Source organism: Archocentrus centrarchus, unplaced genomic scaffold (assembly GCF_007364275.1).
Source record: "Archocentrus centrarchus isolate MPI-CPG fArcCen1 unplaced genomic scaffold, fArcCen1 scaffold_38_ctg1, whole genome shotgun sequence".
NCBI lineage: Eukaryota > Metazoa > Chordata > Actinopteri > Cichliformes > Cichlidae > Archocentrus > Archocentrus centrarchus.
Window position 1 is genome coordinate 23,175 of NW_022060265.1, and position 12,969 is coordinate 36,143.

A 12,969-nucleotide genomic window follows, 5' to 3' on the forward strand; every position below is an offset into this window, starting at 1 on the left:
TCTTGTCTCAGACAATTGCAGAAGAATTAAGTCACCTTGCTAGCTTAACTGAAAGCAATACTGTCAGTGATGACTATTTATTGTTTAATGTAGATATTTTTGAATGAGAGGCTACTGCATTTAGCTGCAGACACGGATAATGAAGCTGACCCATTAGTTCTCCAGATTTTGGAGGAGGTGGTGTGTCGCTTGCACAAGTCTGTACCACACAAGAACTGCTGGGAGACCTGGATATTTGCTGCCCGCTGATGCCTTGGAGTCGTTTTGGCTTGCGAGTGTGTCAGTTACGGATATTGCCGAACTTTTCGGGGCTGCTAAACTGAAGTCAAAGGCGCAGGCATGCACAATCGATCTGCACATGGATCCTGCTCCTTCCTGTTTATTGACCAATAGTAGAGGAGCTGGAGCAAGAAGACAACCCTCCTCATTTGCATAATGAGGCAGAAATGCATACGGAAAAGGAAAAAGAGCAGGCAGAAATACATGTGGTAAAGGAAAAGCGGACGAGGAAATGTAAAAAGAACAAAGGCTTGTATAAGGAAAAGGCAAAACAAATATATACATTTCCTGATGAAAATGCATGTGTAAGGAAAAGGAAAAAGAAAATTTATACATTTCTTGATGAAAACGTGCGTGTAAAGAAAAGGAAAAACACTATATTTACATTTCTTGATGAAAAACGCATGTGTAAGGAAAAGGAAAAAGAAAATTTATATATTTCTTGATGAAAACGCATGTATAAGGAAAAGGAAAAACAAGATATATACACTATATATATATTTCTGCTTTTATTTCTGATTATGTCAGTTTTGGTCCTCCATAAATTACCCCTATGTGGGACAATAAAGGCTGTTCCTTCTTCTTCTTCTTCTTCATCATCAGGTACATTCTTATTTTACAGTAGTGCAGTGGAGCTGCTGTCTGTCACATCCTGCTACAGTGGGGTGGGGGGGGGTGAGTGGCGGCAGAAATGTGACTACTGGTCGGGTCCACTCAGCTGCAACGTTGTGATGAACCTGTTCCGTCCTTGTGCGTTTCCGGCCACTTTATCAGTGAGAGAATAACAATCAGGAACAATCAATATTAAGGAATCCAGGGAATGAAGAAAGTGAAAAAATAGGAACAAATATGTTTGCAGCCAAAAACAGCAGCGAGGATGAGTGCTGTTAAATTGCTGCTCTCGCAGCATCAGTGAGTGACTGAAAAATCAAGAGGGGACTTCTCGAATGGAACTTTGGAATTCTGGCTTTGATCCTGTAGTTGTAACATCTCAAAGGAAACACGAGTGTAACTGCGCAACGAACGGAAATCTGCTCTCACATCGACGTCCGCCTTCGGAGGGAGAGATCGGACCGTCTGCTGCTGGTAGGATGAAGGTGTTTTTACTCTCCTTCCGCGTTTACTCTTCCTGCGTGGCGCTGGCCGAAGGCTAGCAGTCATTTCTGTCACTTGGTGTTGGCTCTCACTGCGGTATTCTATCACTTCCTGCTCCTGTTCGGGAGCAGTCGTGTTTTGCTGTCTGTTAGCTGTTAAATCTGAATAGCTCAATCTGTCTGGATAACAACATATTTCGGTGTAATCTTCACCTCCTTTATCTAGAGCACACTCTTTGCTGAATCACCTGTATTCACATTATTACTTTATTTGTTTTAGAAATGCGCTGGCTTAGCGCAGCTAGTAGCTTAGCTCTTAGCCGACTCGCTAGCAGCATAGCTTCTTCTCCTGTCTCTCCTGCACTTTTTGGCTGTCACATGTTTAGTTACTGCTCGGCCTCCTTTAGCAGTAACGGTACTTGTAATAAATGTAGTCTGTCTGTAGCTCTGGAGGCCAGGCTTTCTGAATTGGAGACTCGGCTCCGCACTTTGTTTTTAGAAATGCGCTAGCTTAGCGCAGCTAGTAGCTTAGCTCTTAGCCGACTCGCTAGCAGCATAGCTTCTTCTCCTGTCTCTCCTGCACTTTTTGGCTGTCACATGTTTAGTTACTGCTCGGCCTCCTTTAGCATCCTTAACCATCTCAAATCTTGATCTTCATGTTCGGCTGCTTTCAGCACTGCTGGTATTTGTTTTGACTCTTTGGCTCCAGTTGATCTTTCAGAGTTAACTTCAATAGTTACTTCCTCCAAACCAGAAACATGTTTATTAGATCCCATTCCTACTAGACTGTTCAAACAAGTCTTTCCATTTATTGATGCTTCTATCTTAAAAATGATCAATCAGTCTTTATTGGTTGGCTGTGTACCACAGGCCTTCAAGGTGGCTGTAATTAAAGCGCTACTTAAAAAGCCATCAGTGACCCAGCTGTCTTAGCTAATTATAGGCCAATCTCCAACCTTCCGTGTCTCTCAAAGACTCTTGAAACAGTAGTTGTAAAACAGCTCACTGATCATCTGCAGAGGAACAGTTTATTTGAAGAGTTTCAGTCAGGTTTCAGAATTCATCACAGTACAGAAACAGCATTAGTGAAGGTTACAAATGATCTTCTTACAGCCTCTGACAGTGGACTCATCTCTGTGCTTGTCCTGTTGGACCTCAGTGCAGCTTTGATACTGTTGACCATAACATTTTATTACAGAGATTAGAGCTTGCTATAGGTATTAAAGGTACTGCACTGCAGTGGTTTGAGTCATATTTATCTAATAGACTCTAATTTGTTCATGTAAATGGGGAGTCTTCTCCACACACTAAGGTTAATTATGCAGTTCCACAGGGTTCTGTGCTAGGACCAATTTTATTTACATTATACACACTTCCCTTAGGCAGTATTATTAGAAAGCATTGCATCAATTTTCATTGTTATGCAGATGATACTCAGCTTTACCTATCAATGAAGCCAGATGACACACATCAATGAGTTAAGCTGCAGGAATGTCTTAAAGACATAAAGGACTGGATGACCTCTAATTTCCTGCTTCTAAATTCAGATCAAACTGAAATTCTTGTGCTCGGCCCCACAAATCTTAGAAACATGGTGTCAAACCAGAAACTTACTCTGGATGGCATTACTTTGGTCTCCAGTAACACTGAGAAATCTAGGAGTCATTTTTGACCAGGATATGTCCTTCAATGCACATATTAAACAAATATGTAGGACTGATTTTTTTTTTACATTTGTGCAATATTTCTAAAATTAGAAACATCCTTTCTCAGAGTGATGCTGAAAAGCTAATTCATGCATTTATTACTTCTAGGCTGGACTATTGTAATTCATTATTATAGAAGTATTTCGTCATTGCACCGTTTTTACATTTGCCAGTATGTTGTAGTCCACTCTTTACAGTCGGTGTCTCATTCGTCTCATTTTCTAGTTTTATCTGGTGTTTAAGTGTTAGGTGACGGGCTTGTAGCGTTTGTTGTCAGTGCACTAAGAGATAAACAGTTGTGATTTTCTGCCACATCAGCAGAGTTTGAGGGGAGATTCAAACGGTCCAGCGCGCTGTTTGCCGCCCTTTGAATTTGGTAGTGACACTTACCGACAGTGCACGCACACGCTCGGTTTATCAAGGCCTCTGTAGCTACGTAGCTGCGTGTTATATTGTGAGAGTTGTACTGCAGTCTCATAATATAACACGCCGTTTCCCTGCGACCTACAAAGGCAAACAAACATCAGAACCTTATATTTTGATTACAGTTATGTACAACATATTTGCAGACCCTCGCTCTCTGTCCGATTGTGGGAGTGTCCTTACAAGTGTGCGTACACTCGTATGTGTACTTACGTTTGAGTGACACGTGACCTTGTAGAAACACAAATGACACACTGTACTAAGATAAGTAACAAGGCGATTTTTTGGGGGATTATTATTATTATTAAATAAACCGACATGGGCTTAATTTGCCTCGTTGTTTAATGTTGACCAAGAAGATGTCTTGGTAAAGATATACATTATTGTCATTATTTGTGGACTACTGTGGTTGGCAAGACAGCTGTGGTGCAGCTGTGTCTGAGAGAATGAGCCAGTTTACTGTCACTGACTAAATGAAACTCTTTTTGTCTTTGTTTTTTTTGGTCTGATTTATGAGCACATGTAAACCTAAAGGGCACCAGGGTCATTGTCTTATTGGTGAGACGCATTAGCACTTGAAAGGTAGCCCTAATAAATGTTGACTGTTAATTGTGTACTTGGCTAGTTTAATATTCCTTGTTTAATCTGTTCCCACAGGATCAAATCATTGCAGACAACACTGACTTCTCTACTGGAATTTAAGCAGTATTTCAAACTGGACAATCCACAAGTAAGAACACAATCTTTGTTTGAAAGTAATTAGTCTGTAGTTTAAGTTTGTTTTAATTGTTTCATATGCACACACAAATTTGGCATCTAGGCTAACTAAATTCCTGTCTTTAATGTCTGTGCAATTCAGGCAGAAGAAGCACGAGGCACCCTAACAAAGCACATCCCCGCTTCAAAATCCAAAGAGCCGGACGAGCTGAAGTGAACTTTCTTCCCAACTTTCCCCAAGAATAAAACCAGAGCAGTGTGGAAGAAATGAGACTGCAGATGAAACATGAAGTTCAAAAGAGTGACTGAAACCTGAAGTTAATAGAAAACTTCATGCAGATGACCTTTGCCCTCCATCACCAGATCATTCAGGCACATCCATTGGTGAAAGACTTCCTGCAGCCGGGCCTTCAGATCCAATCACAGGTGAAACATACACTCAACTTTTTTTGTTCCTCTTTACCCATGTTTTCTATTTCCCTTGTCTCTACTGACTCGATCTTTTAATATTTATATATTTATTTCCAATAATAATGCAGTTGCCCTTATGGACTGTTCAGGATCAGTATTTAGGCGGTCTGTAGTGTTTCTCTTTGGTTTCATCCAGCCTCCCTCGCTTTTTTTTTTTTTTTTTAATGAACAATAATGCCTCTTAATCAGATGATTGTTCCACTGTTGTCCTTTTGCCTTGTGTGTCTCTGGCTTTGTTTAGGTTTGTGCTGAAGTCCACGGTATCCCAAATGTCAGCCTGTGTAACCAGTGTTATGCTGATTATGACAAACGCACACCTAGACTGTCGGCTTTGTAGCGGTACAGAAAAAAGGCAGCACGCACGGGAAAGATATCGGGCACACTGCGTGATGAGATCCAGGTGAGATATCAGATGACTTTATTCTAATGAAGCTCCTAAGGACAGCTGTGTCTAAATGTGTCAGCGTCATCATCAAAATAAATATTGTGTACAATATAATCTCCCAAAACATGCTGACTTGCTTTAAGTCACATTCAGTTATAGACACAGAACAACAATTTACTGTCATTGATGTCTTTTAGAAAATGTTGAGCTCATTTTCCTGTGACATACATGTGGTTTTGGCTTAGGCTCTTTTTTTTGCTCCACTAGCAAAATAAGGCTTCAGCGCGGCACAGCCACGTCAGTCACTGTGTCCAAAAGCATGAAAGCTTTTCCTCATTTTACTTTTTGCCTTTCTTTCCAGCAGTTTCCAGATGTTTGCGTGAAATGTTTGGCGGTCCTTCGTGCCCACCCTGTGTACCTGTGTGAAGGGGACCCACACTTCCTGAAGACATAGAATGTAAGTATCTACAGTTTTGCAGAAAAATGAGTATTTCCAACAATCTACTGAACCCTGTGTGTAGGGAGTGTAGGTAGGTGTACATGGAATTAGAGTATTTGCCTGTAGGTGTGTATGAGTACGCATACACACCACACAACATACATTCAGTATGAGTTAGATGCCAACCTGGGTGTTTTTTTTTGTATTATTATTGAGTTAACATTTGTCCCTCTAGTTTTTTTGTTTCTTTGTACAAACTTGGGGGAAGTAGTTTGAAATGCAGGGAAGGAAATGATGGGGAAGGTGTGCTTCAGGTTACGTTGTAGAACTTCAAAAATAACTAACAATATTAGGCCTAAAAAAATATCAGGCAAAGAGTAACAGAGTTATTTTTCTGTAATGATGTCAGGACTGCAGCTCAATCTGGTGACAGATGGCTGCGTGACATTTAGGACAAACATTTAAGGCACCGAGTATCAGTTCAAATCTACGTCTGGTACAGACTAGTGATGATGCCCACCATTTACTTTATCTGTAGTTACAGGTTTGAATTACCTGTGAAATGCTCATATGTAATATCTGCGTCCAGGGCAAACTTACAGTTGGACCCTCTCCTTTGTGCCTTTTTCAGCCGGAGAAGACAGATGCTCATCAACACTCCTGTTGTGCTTGTAACAGCGGTGAATGTGTGTTGTACAAGTCCAGTTAACATCACTCCTGCAAGCACTGCAACGGTGGTGGAAGATGATCATGTAAAAAGTGAAATCCCCATGTGGACCGATGCATTTACATTGTTGTTTGGATTGACACGTTGCATTTGGACTGCCCGAGGGAACCTGTTCACACTTTGACCTTCATTCAGAAGATCCTGATGGGTCTGGATGGCAAAGAACTGAAACCGTGACTTCTCAGTCTAAATAATGAACTGTTTCTAACAGAGTAAGTAATGTTTCGTGCAACTGTTCTGTTTGTTGTTTGCATGCATGTACACCTGCAAATATGTTTGTGGTTTCAAGTTCCATGACTTGACATTATGCTGAATGCATCACTGGACTTTAATCAAACAGTTTACATTTGATACATAAGTTTATTAATATTTCCTGCTCTCCAAATATGTAGTTGGCTCAAATTTGCACAGTTTCCAAAAGAAACGGATAAAGAAGGGAGATCAATTTGTGAGATATTGTTTAATTTCTTTCTTATTTTGGTAAGTTTTCTGTTTTTTTGTTTTTTTTTATCAAGTCTTATGTTTTTTCAGTCTCAATGTATTTGACACAACCAGACCTCATGTTCTCTGTCACACACACACACAGCCTCTCGTGCACTCCTACACAATCATCCACATTTACCCATAGCCATCAAGAGTTGTTTCACTTTGTCTGGAGTCCTGCTTGTGAGTGCAGAGGTGCTTTCTTGTGCTGTGTATGTGCAGGTTTTCCTTTGTGTCAGTGATTTCCCCCTGATTTCTGAGGCAGGGCTGATCTGTAAGTTTTTGGAAAATGAAAATCTGAATACATTTGTTTCTTCATGTCATCTAAGACAGATAGCTAGAGCACTTAGAAATATAAAGAATTTCATGACAATAAAAGTTTTTACTGTTGGGCTTTTGTGTTTTTTGAGTGTTCTGTACTTAAATAAGTTATAAGTATGTTTATATTTTTGGAGTTGCTAGAGCTCTTTTAAAATAAGTACCTCTGCATCAATATTATTATGTATGGTAAACTAATAAATAATATTAATTTTAAAAATTGGGTTTCCAAATAAGTTTTGAGTACTCTGAACTTGTTTGGGTGTACAGTGTAGTTATGCTGCAATAGGCATAGGCTGCTGGGGGAGGGGGCTTGCCGTCAAGCACTCAACATTTCTCTTTCACTCCTTTCTTTTCACTCCCAGTGTGTTTATTTACTTAGACTCTATTTAATAACTTGGAATAGTTTAACTCTGCCTTTTTCACCCATAGTGTGTCTTTTTTCCCGTCTCCCTCTGTCTCTCTTTGCCATCAGCCCAACTCTTCTCCGTGGATGGCAGTCCCTCCCTCAGCCTGGCTTGAGGTTTCTTCCTGGTAAAAATTGTTCCTTTCTACTTTTGCCAAGTACTTGCTCATGGGGGGGGGGGGGGGGGGGGGGTGTCAACGGATTGTTGATGGATACTGAACAGCGGTTATTGCACACTTAGTGTTACAAAGAACACAGTATAAATTGCACATGCACACCTGACAGATATTGCACCAACAAGTGTTATTTTAATAACTGAATAAATAAACAAAATGTTGCACATGAGGTTTTAGCTGTGTGAGGAGTGCTGCACAGTGGATTTTGGCTGTGAGCAGTCCTTTGCTCTGCCATCAGTCTGACTGTGGCAGGGAAGAAGCTTTTGCAGAATCTAGTTCTGTGTGTGATGATGCTGTCTGCTCATCTTTTCCTCAGGCTGTTTGTTGTGTGTTTGGGCCTGAGGAGAAAGTGGGCAGGGTGGTATGGGTCTCTGATTATGTGCTGTGCCCTCTTTTTGCATCGTTGTGTGTAAATTGTGTCCACTGATGGGATTTTAGTCCTGATAATGTTTTCAGCAGTTTTCACGACTCTCTGCAGAGCCTTCCTCTCAGCCTGAGTGGTGTTGCCATACCACACTGAGATGCCAGTGGTGAGGATGCTCTCCACCAGGCCTCTGTAGGCTTGTGTGAGGGGGCGGCAGCTCAGCCCAGCCTTCCTGAGCAGCCTGATGAAGTGCAGTCGCTTCTGAGCCTTTTTTCCCAGTGGCTGCAGTCTTCGTAGACCAGCTCAGGTCAGATGATACGTGAAGGCCAAGGAACTTGTGGCTGTCCACTCTCTGCACTTCAGTGCCCCTGATGGCGAGGGGGGTGCAGTTGAGGGGCTTTCCTGGCCTTCTTCACAGTGATGTTTATGTGATGAGTCCAGGACAGGTCCTGTGAGATGGTCACTCCCAGGTATTTGAAAGTGTCCACTCTTTCCACTGTCGTGTTCCAGACACAGAAGCATTGAACCCATAGAGTAAAGAGGGTTTTGAGTTAATGTTGTAGTGACGGTGCTCCTGTGTGGTGGAGGTTGGTTGTATTGTTAAGTTGTAGTTGGAAGAAAATAACCAGTCGCCACGGGAGGGCGCTTTTGGGTAGAGAACCGCCTGTGTGAAAAAAAACAATAAATCATGGTTGCTGTGTGAAACTTCCAGTTGTCTGCTTGAAAAGTGTTTATGGGATCCAATATCATACACAACAGACTTTTGGCGACGAGGATGGGATTTTCAAGTTGGAAGACACAGAGTCCGCGGACGGAGCGACTCCATCGAGGCAACCCAGGACTGTAAAACGAAAAGCCGAGCTTTGGTGAGTGAAAGGACCGCCGAACCGGAGCTAAGAAAATGGCGTTTGGAAAGCCAGAAGACTTTCACTTCGAGGAAAGTGAGGAAAGTTTTGACAACTACCGTGCACGTCTCGAGCAGTATTTTGCAGCAAACGGCTTGGACACTAAAGAGGCGAAAACTAAGTCGGTGTTTCTCACAGTGGTAGGGAAACGAGCACATAGCTTGTTGATGGATTTATGTGCACCAAATAAACCGTCGGAAAAAACCTACGAGGAGTTGGTGAATTTGCTTCAGCGGCACTACGTACCGAAGACCAATTTCATTGCAGAAAGGTGCAAGTTTCACGGGAGAAACCAAAAAGACAACGAGACGATCAGTGAGTATGTGGCCAGCTTAAGAAAGTTAGCGGCTACATGTAAGTTTGGGACCTTCTTAGATGAAGCACTGCGTGATAGATTTGTCTGTGGGGTCAAGAGCAGTGAGCTGAGAGATCGGCTGCTCAGCACCGCGCACACCAAAGACTTGACACTCCCGCTTGCTGTAGAAATGGCGCTCTCTTTTGAGGTAACCAAGGACAGTGCACAGCAATTTGCACAGAAAGCTTTCAAGGCTCACGTAGTGGACAAGAAAGCTAAGGCAAGGTACCGTGAAGCTACGGAGAAATGTGCAGCTGTCGGGAAGCCCTGTTATCGTTGCGGTGGAAAGAGTCACAGCCCGAACGACTGCAGGTTTAAGGCAAGCGAGTGTCATGAGTGTAAAAAGAAAGGACACATAGCCAAAGCCTGTCGCTCACGCAAGGAAGGAGGCTATTCCACGACGACCAAGGGAGCCATGCATCTGGATATGGAGAAAAGGCGTCCCAGCGTTTTCACGCACCGGTCCTGCCTTGGTGTCAGTGATCTTAAGCCGCCCCAGAGTGCAGATCGAGGCAGCGCTCACAAGTTTCAGGGAGATCGAGATGGCATGCAACTCCTGTCACACCACAACAGAGAAGACAGAGTGGCCAGCGATGTTTTGGTGCAGGATAAAATGGAGGCTGCACCGAACTCTGACAATGATCCAGTTGTGACATTAGACAGTCCCGATTTTGGTCTGTTTGAAATTAACACAGGTAATGGTGATGTTGTAAAACCTTATTACGTGTATGTCAGTATAAATGGTTCAAGAGTGAAAATGGAACTAGACACTGGTGTGGCAGTGTCAGTGATATCCGAAAAGCTGTACAAGCGCAGATTTAAGTCAGTTAAACTTAGTGCAGCAAATTGTGTACTTAAAACGTACAGCCAAGAATCATTGCAACTGATGGGTAAATTTATGGCAAAAGTAAAATGTCAAGAGACCACTAAAAAACTAGAACTGCTAGTTGTAAAAGGAAGCGGCCCCACTTTGATGGGTAGAGACTGGATTAGCCAGTTGCAGCTGGACTGGTCACAAGTGAATAGAGTGGCTCCAGAAACAGTGGAAGACGTATGCACCAAGTATGCATCAGTGTTCAAACCTGAGCTTGGCAAGTTGAATGGTATTAAAGCCAAGTTGTATGTAGCACCCGAAGCAGTACCAAAGTTCCATAAGCCCAGAAATGTGCCTTATGCACTGAGAGAAGCTGTGGAAAGGGAACTGACTAAATTGGAGGCGGAAGGGGTTATTTCACCTACTAATTACAGTGAGTGGGCCGCTCCAATAGTGTGTATACCTAAAAAGGATGACAGTGCAAGATTATGTGGAGACTACAAGGTCACCATAAATCCCTGGTTAAAAGTGGATCAGTATCCACTCCCAAGAACTCAAGATCTGTTTGCAAAATTAGCAGGAGGTCAGAAATTCACCAAACTAGACTTATCCCAGGCCTACCAGCAAGTCGAGTTGGAGGAAAGCTCTAGGCATTACCTGACAATAAACACTCACAAGGGGTTGTATCGATACAACAGGTTGCCCTATGGTGTTGCAAGTGCCCCTGCAATTTTCCAGAAAATAATGGATCAGGTGCTTCAGGGCATGGATGGAGTTATCTGCTATCTTGATGATATTTTGATAACTGGTAAAGATGCAGAAAGCCACCTGGCTAACTTAAAGGAAGTTCTTAAGAGGCTAGAAGGCTACAATCTCAGAGTAAAGCAAGAAAAATGTGAGTTCATGCAAGACAGTGTATCCTACTTAGGACACGTCATTGATGCCACAGGTATTCATCCTATGAAGGAAAAGACAACTGCCATTCAGAAGGCCCCAGTCCCAAGAAATGTAACTGAACTTAGGTCGTTCTTGGCTCTGTTAAACTATTATGGGAAGTTTATTCCAAACTTATCCACCCTGATCCAGCCGATGTCAGCATTGCTGCACAAAGATGCAGACTGGATTTGGTCAGAAAACTGTCAAGATGCATTTGAGAATGCAAAGAAGGCACTGCAATCTGACAAAGTTTTGGTGCATTTTGACTCAGAGTTGCCAATTATCTTAGCATGTGATGCATCTCCTTATGGAGTTGGTGCTGTAATCAGTCACCAAATGAAAGATGGAAGTGAAAGACCGATTGCATTTGCATCAAGAATGTTAACCAAGACTGAACAGAACTACTCTCAGATTGAAAAAGAAGCACTTGGGTTGGTGTTTGGTGTTATGAAGTTCCATGACTACCTTTTTGGAAGGAAATTCACTTTGGTGACAGACCACAAACCATTACTGAAAATTTTAGGACCAAAAACAGGTGTACCTACACTAGCTGCTGCTAGGTTGCAAAGGTGGGCTCTAATCCTGGCTGCATACAAGTACGAGATTCAGTACAAGAGATCTGAACAGCATAGTAATGCAGATGCCTTATCAAGGCTACCAATGAAACTGAATGTAGATGTGGTGTCAAACCCCATTTACAAAGTATCTTACCTTGAAGAGTTACCTCTCACTGAAAGGGAGATAGCGAAAGAAACAGACAGAGATTCTGTATTGAAAGTGGTGAAACAGTTGGTGTTGACTGGCTGGCCTAAACATGTACAGGATGATTTGCTGAAGCCTTATTTTCAGAGAAGATTTGAGCTTACAGTTGAGGATGATTGTCTGCTGTGGGGGCTACGTGTCGTAGTTCCTGAAAGATTCAGAAACCAGTTGCTCGCTGAACTGCATGAACACCACTGGGGAATAGTTAAGATGAAATCCCTTGCCAGAAGTTTGTTTTGGTGGCCAGCAGTAGATGAGTGCATTGAAAGGGAAGTCAGTGAGTGTGCCATTTGCCAAAAGCAACGTAGTGTGCCTTGTACTGCACCAGTACATTCATGGAAATGGGCTTCCAGTCCGTGGGAAAGGATACATCTTGATTTTGCAGAGGACCGCAAGCAGATGTTCCTGGTACTGATAGATGCCTATGCTAGATGGCCAGAGGTTATTCCTATGCATACTACTACATCTGCTAAAACCATTGAAACATTGAGAACGTTGTTTGCAGCTTACGGGTTACCAAAAGAAGTTGTAACAGATAACGGGCCTCAGTTTGTGTCGCAAGAGTTTGAGTCATTTCTAAAAAAAAATGGAGTGCAGCACATTAAATCGCCTGCATACCACCCTGCCAGTAATGGATTAGCTGAGCGATTAGTCCAAAATCTTAAGAAGTCACTGGCAAAGAATCGAGCTGTTGGTGGCATGACACTGGAGCACTGTGTTGCAAATTTTCTCTTAGGGTACAGAAACATGCCCCACACAACAACAGGAAAAACTCCAGCGGAGTTGTTTCTGAAAAGACAAGTTCGAACGCGACTGTCACTAATAAGACCTCAGTTTTCCCAGAGAATGCAAAACAAAACAGACCCACTTTTGCCCCGTGTCAGGGTCTTCGCTGTAGGTCAACCTGTCTTGGTAAAGAATTACAGGGGAGGGGAGAAGTGGTTGAATGGAGTTGTACAAGAAATTCTGGGTCCTGTAACTTACAGTGTTGAACTGAATGGGAAATGTGTAAAAAAGCATGTAAATCAGATGTTGGGGGTAAATGGAAACGCAGCTCAGCTGACCAAAACAGACTCTTGTGGTGGAACTTTTTGGGATTGTGATGATCTCGATACAAACGAAGATGTGGATCAACAAAGGGAAGAAAGCACTGTGGGAACACAGCCAACTGAGTTGCCATCACCTACAGTCGAAGGGAACACTCGCCCA

General features: G+C 42.5%; 1 long non-coding RNA gene across 5 annotated transcripts; it reads left to right on the forward strand.

Annotated features, from left to right (window-relative positions):
• Positions 1-1,201: 1,201 nt before the first annotated feature.
• Positions 1,202-7,620, forward strand: LOC115776837 (uncharacterized). 5 transcript variants are annotated; one of them, XR_004019513.1, is made up of 7 exons: positions 1,202-1,365; positions 4,160-4,232; positions 4,362-4,645; positions 4,932-5,090; positions 5,437-5,532; positions 6,146-6,453; positions 7,518-7,620. It is a non-coding gene; the product is annotated as an uncharacterized LOC115776837 (long non-coding RNA). The 5 variants fall into 5 exon arrangements; XR_004019511.1 differs by lacking the exon at positions 7,518-7,620 and having other exon boundaries at positions 1,212-1,365; positions 6,146-7,115; XR_004019512.1 differs by lacking the exon at positions 7,518-7,620 and having other exon boundaries at positions 1,213-1,365; positions 5,440-5,532; positions 6,146-7,115.
• The last annotated feature ends 5,349 nt before the right edge of the window (positions 7,621-12,969 follow it).